This window comes from Gekko japonicus, unplaced genomic scaffold (genome assembly GCF_001447785.1).
Source record: "Gekko japonicus isolate JY-2015 unplaced genomic scaffold, Gekko_japonicus_V1.1 scaffold3837, whole genome shotgun sequence".
Classification (NCBI taxonomy): Eukaryota; Metazoa; Chordata; class Lepidosauria; order Squamata; family Gekkonidae; genus Gekko; species Gekko japonicus.
Window position 1 is genome coordinate 59,225 of NW_015176561.1, and position 13,176 is coordinate 72,400.

The following is a 13,176-nucleotide window of genomic DNA, read 5'->3' on the forward strand; positions in this document are numbered from 1 at the left end:
AGGAGGAGGAGGAGGAGGAGGAGGAGGAGGATTGGATTTATACCCCGCCCTTCACTTGGAGTCTCAGAGTGGCTTACAAACTCCTCTCCCTCCCCCTCCTTATGTTTAAGGAGGTCTTAGATTTCCTTGAGTAATTTTGTACTTGTGTTGTGCAACCTGTTCTTAGAACCAGCACGGTTGACCCGGAGGGGTTGCTGTGGCTGTTACACTGGCGGAACAGCTCCATTTTACAGGCCCTGCAGAACTGGTGTTGCCAACTCCACCGTGGGAAATTCCTGGAGATTTGGAGGTGGAACCTGGAGAGGGTGGAGTTGGAGGAGGGGTGGAATTCAGCAAGGATAGAATGCAGTAGAACCTGCCACTCAATGCTGCCATATTCTACAGGGACTTTAATTAGATTCAAGATTTAATTTTTTTTGGGGGGGGTCTCCAGGCCTCACCAGGAGGTTGGCAACCCTACGACTATCAGAAGAAGAGATTGGATTTATACCCCGTCCTTCACTACCCAGAGGAGTTTCAGAGTGGCTTACAAACTCCTTTCCCTCCCCCCTCCCCCCCACAAAAACCCCCTGCGGCAGGGGGGGGTCGGGGAATTGAAAGAAACTAAATAACACAGTGAGGTATTGAGTTCATGGATCTCTTTAGTTCATGGAGAGCCAGTTTGGTGTAGTGGTTAAGTGCACGGACTCTAATCTGGGAGAACCGGGTTTGATTCCCCACTCCTCCACTTGCACCTGCTGATGTGACCTTGGGTCAGTCACAAGCTCTGGCACAGGTGTCCTTGAAAAAGAGCAGTTTGTGTCAGAGTTCTCTCAGCCCCACCCACCTCACAGGGTGTCTGTTGTGGGGAGGGGAAGGGAGAGGAGTTTGTCAGCTGCTCTGAGACTCCAAGTGAAGGGCGGGGTATAAATCCAATCTCTTCTCTCTCTCTTCTTCTACAAGTGGAGGAGTGGGGAATCAAACTTGGTTCTCCCAGATTAGAGTCCGCGCACTTAGCCACGACACCAAACTGACCTCAGTTCTGGAAAGTTCATGGCACAGGAACAGAAACAGCTACCCAAAATGCTGCCCCCCTCAAAGAGAGGCACGCCCCATAGCAGCTGCCTGTGGCATTAAAAGGGCCCTCCAGCTGATCAGTGGGCCCTTTAAATCTTGCAGGAGGGGAGGGAGACAGGCGGATGCTGGCCACACTCCTTCCCTGAACTCCAGGCAAGGATTTTGCAGCTTGGTGTCACAGGCTGGACAAAGGGACTCCAGAAGAAGCCAAGGTCAGGAGCCGAGAAGACGGTGCAAAGTCCAAAAAGCTGGGGTCAGGAGCCAGGAACACAGAGCCAAGTCCCAAGGCGGGGGGGGTGGGGGGGGTGGTCCGAAGGTCTAGGTGCAAGAGCCGAGCCGGAGTGGATGCTAGCAGCACAAAGCTGACTTGTTTGTTAGGAGATGAACTTATTGGTGAATAAATATTTGCTTACACAAGGACACATGCCATGAAATATGCTCACAAATCCACCTGGACTTGGGTAAGGCTGTGTGTGTCTCATCTGCTGCTGGGACTCTGTCTGTTTGCCTGACAGGCTTTGCCTGCTGTGTTTATGTCAATGGAGCTTGACACACATACACCTACGGTCAGCAAAGGATTATGGGAGCAAGACAACATGGTGAGTTCTTTGTTAGCAGAAAAGGACAACTTCTGGCTGCGTATTCTCCATTACTGAGAGACAGAGATGTCACGGAAGGCAGAAACCTAAATCTGCATTTTTATACCAAAGTATCCTGTTTACAGCTCCTGTGCTCCTGAGAGAGGCCAACTTCATCAGCACAACAAAGGAAGATGCAGGAAGCTACACCTCACACCCTGCCAAATGGTCCATGAGATAGAATCTAGAATTACAACATTGCCACTCCCCTAGGGAAAACCCGGTCCCTCTATGCCTGCAACCAACCCAAGGGTGACTTTGGGTTGGGCTTAGAGAAAAGGTGGGACACAGCAAGCTAGCCCCCCCACACACACACCTGGAATATAACGCAGAGAGAGCACACTTTGAATCTCTGCACTTCACCCCGTACTCTGCCCCTACACTTTAACTAGCCCTGCACATGGCTTAGCCACCAACCCCCCCCCCCCACCTTTCCTTTAAGGCTCTTTTGTGTGTGGACTCTCTGGAGCTGCACAGCCTTACAGCTGTATAGACTTCATGCCCCACATTAGCTGGCATTGTTCCAAAGCAATGTGGAAGAGCCACTATTAATGCCAGAGATCCTTTCCTGAGTCTCCAACCTACTATTGCTACAAGACAGCTCCTGGATAAGGCAAGTATTTTGCGAATACCTATCTCAAACTCCAAAGTAGCTATGGGAAACTATCTTATATTCTTGTCTTTATAGCTAAAGGAACTTGTGTGTTGATGGTATGATTCTGCTATGTTTTGTATGTGTGCGAAACTTTAGAGTATTTAGTAAAGAGAACAACTGGTTTTTACAGACACCTTGTCACGTTGTCTCTTTGGGCCTGGATTTCTCATTCAGATTTGCTTTCTCTGTATACATTGACCGCTACCCACCCCAGGACTGGTCCCTCCTTCCCCCATAATGGAGGACCTCTCCTAACAGATGGCTGCCCAACGTGGCGTGGTCCCTTGGCTGAGGGAAGGGAAAACAGGCGTTCAGACCAGTGTTCCCTCTAAGCTGAGTGAGTGTGAGCTAGCTCACTGTTTTTTAGCCTCCGGCTCACAGATTTTTCTCTTAGCTCAGGAAGGAGGGCTCCAGAGCAAACTAATTTACGCGGTAGCCGAATCGCTCGCTCACAACTTTAATGCCAGTAGCTCACAAAGTAGAATTTTTGCTCAGGAGACTCCACAGCTTAGAGGGAACGTTGGTTTAGACCCGCCCCCCCCCCTCGCTGCCAAGGACGTGGAGAGACAGATCTGTTTTGGGAATCCAGTTAGGGACTGTGTGAATGGTTTGTCTGTCTGTGAGGCTCCCTAGAGAGCAAAAGCTATCGTGGGGAGGTCTCTTCTATCCCTTTTCCTACTGCCCCTTGGAGCAAACTCGGGACAAGCTCCAGCCTTTTCGTTTGGGTGGCAACCGGTGGCGTGATTGCAGGGCCGGATTTAGACTTGCTGAGGCCCTAAGCTATACAAAACCTAGAGGCCCCCTACTGTTTTAAATTACATCAGCTGGTCTCAGAAAAATTTAAAATATATACGCCTTTTTAGTATTTGAAATCATTTTTTATATTGTGTTTTTATTTGAGGCCCCAGCAGATTGCGAGGCCCTAAGCTGTAGCTTATTTAGCTTATGTGTAAATCCGGCACTGCGTGATTGAGATAAGAGAAATCCCCAACGTTTTCACCAAGCACGCACATACATGTAGGGACATACAAACTCCTTTCCACTTTCTCCCCCCCCCCCCCCCCCCCCGCTGCCATCCGCGAGCTTGCAGCCTAAAACTCCATATTTTTTTCTGGTGATCCACTTCATCAGAAGCTAGAGAGTGCCTGCATTTCGTTGCTGGGACTTGCAGCCTCACTCTGCTGCGCCCTGACTGCGAACTGCAGGAACACTTGAGAAACAGACCTATGATGGAGGTGCTGAAGCAGCTGTTTGCCCTCAGCTCACCCATCCTTAACCCTTTTGCCAGGGACAGTCTGCCCGGGTCGGAGAGCCACCCTCAGTTGTGGGACGGTACCTACATCGAGGGTCTGCTCGTATGGACCGGTGTGGCTTGTTTGTTCTTTATTCTGGGATGGGTAGCCTTAGCCTACCATCGCCAAATGGACAAACTGAAAAGGGACAACCGGGACAGAAAGCTAGAACTGGAACATGTACGGAAAACACATGAAGCAGCGCTCAAAGTATTAAGAGAGGAACAAAATCGCCAACTAGAATTTTTAAGAGAGGAACAAAATCGCCAACTAGAATTTTTAAGAGAGGAACAAAATCGCCAACTAGAATGTGTAAGAAAAGAACCCAATCAGGAGAGAGAAAGATTTCAAGGAGCGCTCAAAGTATTAAGAGAGGAACAAAATGGCCTAGAATTTTTAAGAGAGGAACAAAGTCGCCAACTAGAATGTGTAAGAAAAGAACACAATCAGGAGAGAGAAAGATTTCAAGGAGCGCTCAAAGTATTAAGAGAGGAACAAAATGGCCTAGAATTTTTAAGAGAGGAACAAAATCGCCAACTAGAATGTGTAAGAAAAGAACACAATCAGGAGAGAGAAAGATTTCAAGGAGCGCTCAAAGTATTAAGAGAGGAACAAAATGGCCTAGAATTTTTAAGAGAGGAACAAAGTCGCCAACTAGAATTTTTAAGAGAGGAACACAATTGCCGACTAGAAGTTGAAAGAAAAGAACACAATCAAGAGAGAGAGAGATTTCAAGGAGCGCTCAAAGTATTAAGAGAGGAAGAAAATGGCCTAGAATTTTTAAGAGAGGAACAAAATCGCCAACTAGAATTTTTAAGGGAGGAACAAAATTACAGCCTTTTATGTTGGTCTAAATGGGGAGGACAGGAGAGAGAGAGATTTCAAGCAGCGCTGGAGGTACAGAGGTCTGAGCATGCTCATGCCCTTGAATCCCAGCAAAACTACTACGAGGGCTTGTTAGAAAATAAGAGAAAGGAATTTGAGGTTGAGATTGCAGAACTTCAAAAAACCAATGAGGAGGAAAGCTTATGCGTGAGGACAGAAAGGCTTAACCTGGTCCTGGAAAAACAAAGCTTGGCCGATAGAGCACACGAGGCCAAGCGTGCAAGTGAAGAATATGAAAACAGAGCTAGACTGGCAGAGACATCGTTAGCTAAAGTCACCAAGGATCTGGCTGCAGCACAACAATCAGCTGCTCGCTACCTCACTGAACTAAACCATGCCAAAAGAGTGCTTGTAAACCACGATTCCTGCCACAGAGCGATTGAATCCCTTAAGGGACAACTGGGACTACAGCTCGAGGCCATGAATCGCCTTTGGCGACTAGAAAAGGTTAAAGCAATAGCAGAAGACTTGGGCTCTCTTACCAGGGAGAAGGCTGTGCAATGGCTAACAACAGCGACCACCGTTTATGTTGGTCTAAATGGGGAGGATTTAACATTACTAGCGCGTCGATGTGCTAGTGGGGCTGACCTGGCGGCCATCGATGCAGCCGTGTCAGCCAATAACTTAGGAGACGGAACCAGGATTCAGTGGATGAGACAAGTTCTCACCTATTTGGACCCGAGTTCCATCCTGGACGCCCTATTTTATTCAGAAAAGCAAGGTGACGGTGAAGAACCTGAAATTTACATGGCCCGAAAGCAACTTCTGGGACTCCTTTCTAACACGGTCGATGCCGCTAACGACCCTCCAAACTATGACGTGCCCGCTTTTCGGGATGCACTAGTGAAAGGCTTCAATAGGCAAACCAAGCTAGTCCTATACGTTTCAGACCCGACACAGGGAACCTGGGATGAACTGAGAAACACAATAAAGAGAGTGGGCGCATTCTTAAGAGAATCAGGAAGTTTAAAACCCCCAAAAGCAGGACGGAAGAGGAGGAGGAGGAGGAGATTGGATTTATACCCCGCCCTTCACTTGGGAGTCTCAGAGCGACTTACAAGCTCCTTTCCCTTCCCCTCCCTACAACAGACACCCTGGGAGGTGGGTGGGGCTGAAAGAGCCCTGACACAGACTGCTCTTTTTCAAGGACAGCTGTGCCAGAGCTTGTGTCTGACCCAAGGTCACACCAGCAGGTGCAAGTGGAGGAGTGGGGAATCAGACCCGGTTCTCCCAGATTAGAGTCCGCGCACTGAACCACGACACCAGATAGGAAGGAAGAGGAAAGACCAGTGTGGCAAATAATGCAGGCCAATATTGGACCACACCAGCCGAGCAATAAATATGGGGGAAATCATCAGAAAAATAGAGCCAACAGCCGGAGCCAGGGTAGGGGAATCCCCCGAGGGAGTCCCCTCCGTTGGCATGCCTGAAGGAAACTCAAGGAAAGAGGATACCATATGGATTACTTTCACCAGCAGCCTGATGCAGTCCCCCTTCAGGCGCTCGTCAAAAGCGAGAGCTATGGGGGGTCACCCCTCAGCTCCCATAGCTGCAAACCGCCCCGTTGGGACCAAAACACGCTCCTGCAAAACTGCAGCGACCTGTTCTGGCACCCCAAATTTCACAGAGAGAGGGAGAGGGCGTTCCCCCCCCCCTCACATTCTGCTGAGGGCATGCACACTCGAGTCTGGAAAAGAAAGACTCTCCCGTAACAGAGAGAGAGGCTTTTCCCGCTGGGGTGAATGCCCACGGCGGACAGTGCACACCACAACCCCCCCCCTGGTTGGTCGGATGGACCAGGGCAGGACAGCGGCAGACAAGGGGTTAACCCCCCCCCCCCTCTGTCATGCCATGGGAAAAATCCAAAGAGGGAGGTAGTGAAATGGAAGAATTTCCATGCACATGCCTCTTCTAGCGAGACAAGAGTTTTCCTTCAAACACTTGTCAATTTCATAGAGGAGAAAATGAGCTCTGTCAATTTCATAGAGGAGAAAATGAGCTCTCCTCCCACCAGTGTTCCCTCTAAGCTGAGTTAGTGTGAGCTAGCTCACAGTTTTTTAGCCTCCGGCTCACACATTTTTGTCTTAGCTCAGGAAGGATGTGGCTCCAGAGCAAACCCAATTTAATACAGTAGTCAAATGGCTCGCTCACAACTTTAATGCCAGTAGCTCACAAAGTAAAATTTTTGCTCACATGACTCCACAGCTTAGAGGGAACATTGCCTCCCACCCTTTGCCCCCCCCCTCTTCCCCGTGCGCTCAGCTGGACCTTGCTTGTACGCATGGCTCTCTGTCAAGTCCAGAGAAGCCTCGCTAGCCGCGGAGATGAGAGATGAGGACCAGTGTTCCCTCTAAGCTGAGTTAGTGTGAGCTAGCTCACAGAATTTTAGCCTCCAGCTCACAGATTTTTGTCTTAGCTCAGGGAGGATGACTCCAGAGCAAGCTAATTTATGCAATAGCCAAATCATTCGCTCACAACTTAAATGCCAGCAGCTCACAAAGTAGAAATTATGCTCACAAGACTCAACAGCTTAGAGGGAACATTGATGAGGACCCCTTAGGAAAGATAATAAGAGAAAACTCTCTTGAGGTCCCGTTTTCAAGGAGAGAGAGAGGAGCATTTCCCCTCCTCCCTCTCACGAGAGACCGGCAGAGCTCAAGGAGCCCCAAGGTTTTCGTACCCCACCCTCATTTCTTCATGGAAATGAGAGAAAAACAATTCTGGCGCCGCTAGTTCCTGAGCATGCACAGAGTCCCACATCGAGGTGAAGAGATTTCCCCCCAGCAGGGAGGAAACCTGCCAGCCAGCTCTCTAGGAGGGCAGGCTTGCTTGGAGAGAATGAGATGCTGAGATCGCGGTAAAGTGAGGTGCACTATTTTTGGAGCCTCGACTTTGGACTGACCGCATCTCTAAACTCTCTCTGACAGCGAGCTGTCCAGGGAGCCCAAAACGGCTCGGTCCCCTTTAGAGATCTGAAAAGCCCCAGCAGATTTGGAAATTAATCCCAACCCCACTTCTTCGAAGGTGGGGAATTTTTTTAGAGGTGGGTGGAACTCCACTTGCGTATGGTAATCTCGACTCTGGCGGTGCGCGGTTCCAACCCATGTTCCCTCTAAGCTGTAGAGTCTTCTGAGCAAAAATTCTACTTTGTGAGCTACTGGCATTAAAGTTGTGAGCAACCAATTTGGCTACTGCATCAATTAGTTTGCTCTGGAGCCCTCCCTTCCTGAGCTGAGACAAAAATGTGTGAGCCGGAGGCTAAAAAACTGTGAGCTAGCTCACACTAACTCAGCTTAGAGGGAACACTGGTGGGAGGAGAGCTCATTTTCTCCTCTATGAAAATGCTTGCCAAACACCTCCTGGGAGGGCAAGTTTGCCAGAGAACGAGAGAGGGCCGTGAAGGACAGACTGTTTTTATGAGCTCTGGTTCTGGATCAAAGCATTTCCTAGAATTCTCTGGCACTGCCTTCGCAGAGAGCTAAAGGTACAGCTTGCCCCCCCCCCCCACAGAGACTAATAACTAATAACATCAAGAAAAATGCACCAAAAACTCCATTCTGAGTGCAAGAATAAGATGGAGCCCCCAGCAGCAGGCCTAGAGCTGGGAGACTTGGGCAAAACTCAAGCAGGATCTCACTCCTTTTAAGAGTCAGCTAGAAAACAAGCCCTTTCAGCCTTGCTAGCACAATGCAAACACCCCCTCCCCCCTTCCCTCAGGCATCTGCTTTACAGCCAGGGAAGGCTTGGAAGGAATGGGAGAGGCTTGTGTGTGAAGAGTACTTTTTCCCCCTTTTTGGAAAAACCTTATTAATTTCAAATAAGATCCATTAATGGACAGGGATCCTGCATTCTCTGATTTGTTACGAATGCCTGCATCATGTTGGGTCGTTCAGAACAATCAAAAATTAGAAATTTTTGACCAGTTTGCTAAGTTGCCAATCTCCAGGCGTTTCCTGGGGATTGCCCCAAATACACAACTTCCTGGCAATATAGGAGTTTGGTGTCATTTGAAAATGTCTGCATCCTTCCTATGAGTGCTATTAGACCATATCCTTTCCGATTTCAGCTTCATAACTCTAATGTAATTCCAACTGGAGGTGGCAACCAAGGGAAGCACATTCCCCTCTTCTCCCTCCTCTGGAGTAGCCTTGCAGAGAAGGGAATTTTCCGCTCTTCGACCACCTTCCTCCACTTCACCCCCTCCCTTCGGGAGAGCCATTAAACTATTGTCTTGCTAAATGCCCTCTGCCAGCAGCAGCAGATTCTGGTTTGAAATCTGCAGCCAGAATTGACTGCAAGAGACAAACCAGCCCCAGTTCAAGTTTTTTTTATTTTTCAACTTTCACAGTTGGAAAAAGAGTCTCTCATCCTCATTTTTTTTCTTATATTCTTTAAATATTTGATTTGCTTCCATTACAGTAGCAAATCAGGGGGGGAGATATAGAATATTTTTGACTTTTTCGACCTATAAAATGCCAAACTGGAGATGAAGTGGCAACCCATCCCCCACAGAACATGTGGCCGGAATGGAAGTCTTTTGTTCTCAGGGGAGAGGCAGCAGGAGGAACACATTCCAAAGCTGCCCGCTTTGATAAATTAACCCCCCCCCTCTTCTCACCTGGCTGAATCTTGATCACTAACAATTACTGATGTATTAACCTGATAGAGGGACCATACTAATATTTTAGCACTGTATTAATAAATTCTGCCTATCTGTGCCAACGCTTGGCTCCCCAGTAAACAAAGCATGCTTTCCCTTGCAGCAAAGGGAATAGAACCAAACTTATCTCAAACTTCAACCTTTTGTGAAGGGCTGGGCCAGAACCCCCCCCCCCTTCTCATTTTTTTTGAGATCAAATGTTTTCTTTCTTTTTGTTCCATTTTGGGAAGGTTGAATTAAAAAGGTTCAGAAATTCCCTTCCACCCTCATGGACAATGAAACAAGTTTTGTTTTTACTACCTAACACTTTTGCATTAGTTTTGAAGTTTTGTGTTTGAATTGAAACAATTTTTGGTCATTTTTAAGTTTTGCTTTTAATCTAAAATCCTAATCTTTTCCCAAAATTTAAATCCTTTTTCAAACATAACAACTTTTTTAACAGAGCCTGTATTTTTGCAAAAACTTTTATTTCAGCTGCCAACCTCTAGCCTAAGCCCGGAGATTTCCTCTTTATTCTTTTTACTCTGGTTTGGAGTTTGCCTGGCACTACCAATGAACTACTGTTGCTGGTGCATGGCTTTTTAAGGGCAGAACATCCTTATTGTTGTTTTGTCCTGCATCCTTATTTTGGTTTTGTTCTGAGTATATACACCCATGGTGTATATACCATGACGCGCACGCCCATTTGCATGCGCTGCCACGCTCCACCAATGCCTCAGCAAGTTCTGTTAGGGGTACACCAGTCATTATGATGGACCCTACCTTTTTGTTGGACTTTCATGGGAGGGTTGCCTCTCGATACCTGCCCAAGGGAAGAAAGGGTTCATCTCATGTTTACCAGAAGTGCCCCCGGCACCAAGGGGGGGGTGTCTTAGGTGTTTTTACCTTTATATGCTGTTTTGGGTGTTTCACTCTTTATGCAGTTTTGTCTCCATATACAGGAATTTTGTGTTAATATGCAATAGATCTGCTTCCTGCTTGGGTAGACTGACAAAGTGTCTGTGCCAGCCAGGAAACGGGAAAGCTCATCCAGTACATACATGGAAGAGCGAGCGTTTCCGGATGTGTTTGTGCTTGCCAACTGTCAGACAGAGGACCAAAGGATTTCTAATAAACTGTATCATAACCAGGAAGAAATAACACTGGAATGGTGTTCCTTTATGAACTTTGCATTAACTAAAAAGGAACCAGATGGACTTAATGCCCACTTTACTCAACAGAGTGCGCTAAGAAGGAATCCTACCTTTGAGATGCCAGCTTCTCCGAGGAAATTTATTCTCTGTAAATAATTGTATTACCAATGTTTTATTATAACCGTTGAAGTTTACAGGTTCATTGCAGCTGCTGAAAATGTTGTCATTTCCATTTACTTGAATGAGTTCATTCTCAGGGACATACCCACAGTTTACAAAGGAATTTCTTTATTTTTGATATGTTTCTAAGCCTTGTAATTCTTGAATCATGATATCCAATTTGCTAGATGTTTTTAGGTTTTTGTGCATTTCATTTAAAAGGGTTCAGTAGTTTTAGTAAGACTCTTGCCTAGGAATGTTCATTTACTTTCTTTTATGCCTTAGGTATCAATTTTTCTTATTACTTTTATGCATTAGTAGCTTGAATGTGTTTTTATATCTTAATAGGGTACTGGTGTTATTGTTCCTTTGCCCAATAATAATTCATTAGTGTCTTTTCTTGTTTTGGAAAAAGTGTTTATAAGTTTTTCTTAGGTTAGAATTGCATCATAGTTAACGTTTTAAGGTACCTGACAATTTCCTTTTTGAATTTTTCTCTAATGGTTATAGGGAATTAACCATTGATTTCTACTGTATATACATGATTGCTATGTGTATGATTACATGACAAGGTCTCATACTTGCCTGGAGATAGAGGTCTGGTCTAAGCAGAAAACAATCTGGTGTTTATTGTTTTGTAGGATAGTTTTTGTTATTTTTAAGAAAACGACACACCCCATAATCATGCACAGAGTAGTGTAGTCAGCACCATTTGGCACGAGGTGTTCCTGATTCCAGAAAGATGACACCAGACGTGGCACCTGACGTGACATCAGACGTGACCAGCCGATCCAGACGTGACCAGATGGCATCTATGGACTGATCCTGTTCCTGTTTGCTGGGTTTGTTCCTGTTGCTCCAGTTCCTACTGCTCCTGACAATCTGTTCCGGACCAGATGTGATGACCCCTTCTGATTTGGGTCACCAACTGATGCTGGACTCTCGTTGAACGCCCAACGTGTTCTTAACAGGTTCCCAATACACACGTCACCCCAGTTGTGTGACATGACCTGACTGGCCCGGATCATCGCTTCCCGATATCAGATGGTATCATTTGTCATCACCTCTTCATCGTCAATAAAGAGGTTATGAAAGGGGGGACTGTTAGGAGATTAACTTATTGGTGAATAAATATTTGCTTACACAAGGACACATGCCATGAAATATGCTCACAAATCCACCTGGACTTGGGTAAGGCTGTGTGTGTCTCATCTGCTGGGACTCTGTCTGTTTGCCTGACAGGCTTTTGCCTGCTGTGTTTATGTCAATGGAGCTTGACACACACACCTACGGTCAGCAAAGGATTATGGGAGCAAGACAACATGGTGAGTTCTTTGTTAGCAGAAAAGGACAACTTCTGGCTGCATATTCTCCATTACTGAGAGACAGAGATGTCAGGAAGGCAGAAACCTAAATCTGCATTTGTATACCAAAGTTGGCCACCAAATGAGAAGGGAGCACTCACTGGAGAAGACCCTGATGCTGGGAAAGATTGAAGGTCAAAGAAGACGGGGACGGCAAAGGATGAGATGGTTGGACAGTGTCATCGATGCAACGAACATGAAACTGAGCAAACTTCAGAGGACAGCGGAAGACAGGAGGGCCTGGCGAGTCGGACTTGACTGTGCGACTGAACAACAAATACCAAAGTATCCTGTTTACAGCTCTTGTGCTCCTGAGAGAGGCCAACTTCATCAGCACAACAAAGGAAGATGCAGGAAGCTACACCTCACACCCTGCCAAATGGTCCATGAGATAGAATCTAGAATTACAACATTGCCACTCCCCTAGGGAAAACACGGCCCCTCTATGCCTGCAACCAACCCAAGGGTGACTTTGGGTTGGGCTTAGAGAAAAGGTGGGACACAACAAGCTAGGGCCCCCCCCCCCACCTGGAATATAACGCAGAGAGAGAGAGCACACTTTGAATCTCTGCACTTCACCCAGTATCCTGCCCCTACACTTTAACTAGCCCTGCACATGGCTTAGCCACCAACCCCCACCCCCCCACCTTTCCTTTAAGGCTCTTTTGTGTGTGGACTCTCTGGAGCTGCACAGCCTTACAGCTGCAGAGACTTCATGCCCACATTAGCTGGCATTGTTCCAAAGCAATGTGGAAGAGCTACTATTAATGCCAGAGATCCTTTCCTTAGTCTCCAACCAAGACAGCTCCTGGATAAGGCAAGTATTTTGCGAATACCTATCTCAAACTCCAAAGTAGCTATGGGAAACTATCTTATATTCTTGTCTTTATAGCTAAAGGAACTTGTGTGTTGATGGTATGATTCTGCTATGTTTTGTATGTGTGCGAAACTTTAGAGTATTTAGTAAAGAGAACAACTGATTTTTACAGACACCCTGTCACCTTGTCTCTTTGGGCCTGGATTTCTCATTCAGATTTGCTTTCTCTGTATACATCGACCGCTACCCACCCCAGGACTGGTCCTCCTTCCCCCATAATGGAGGACCTCTCCTAACATGTTGCTTCCACAAAGGGTTCTGCCCGGAGTGTGGAGTTAAATGCTGCTACCAATTAGCCAGCTGCACGATCGGCCAGGCTCCTGTTAGAACTCTGGGCTAGCGGAGCGTCTCCCTTGTAGCCTGGCCTCTCTTGGCCTGCTTGCTAAGCCTTGCAGCAGTCACTCTCTTAAATGAGTCACACGTGGGGGTGAGTCAGGAGGACTTTCAGCTGTGCAGT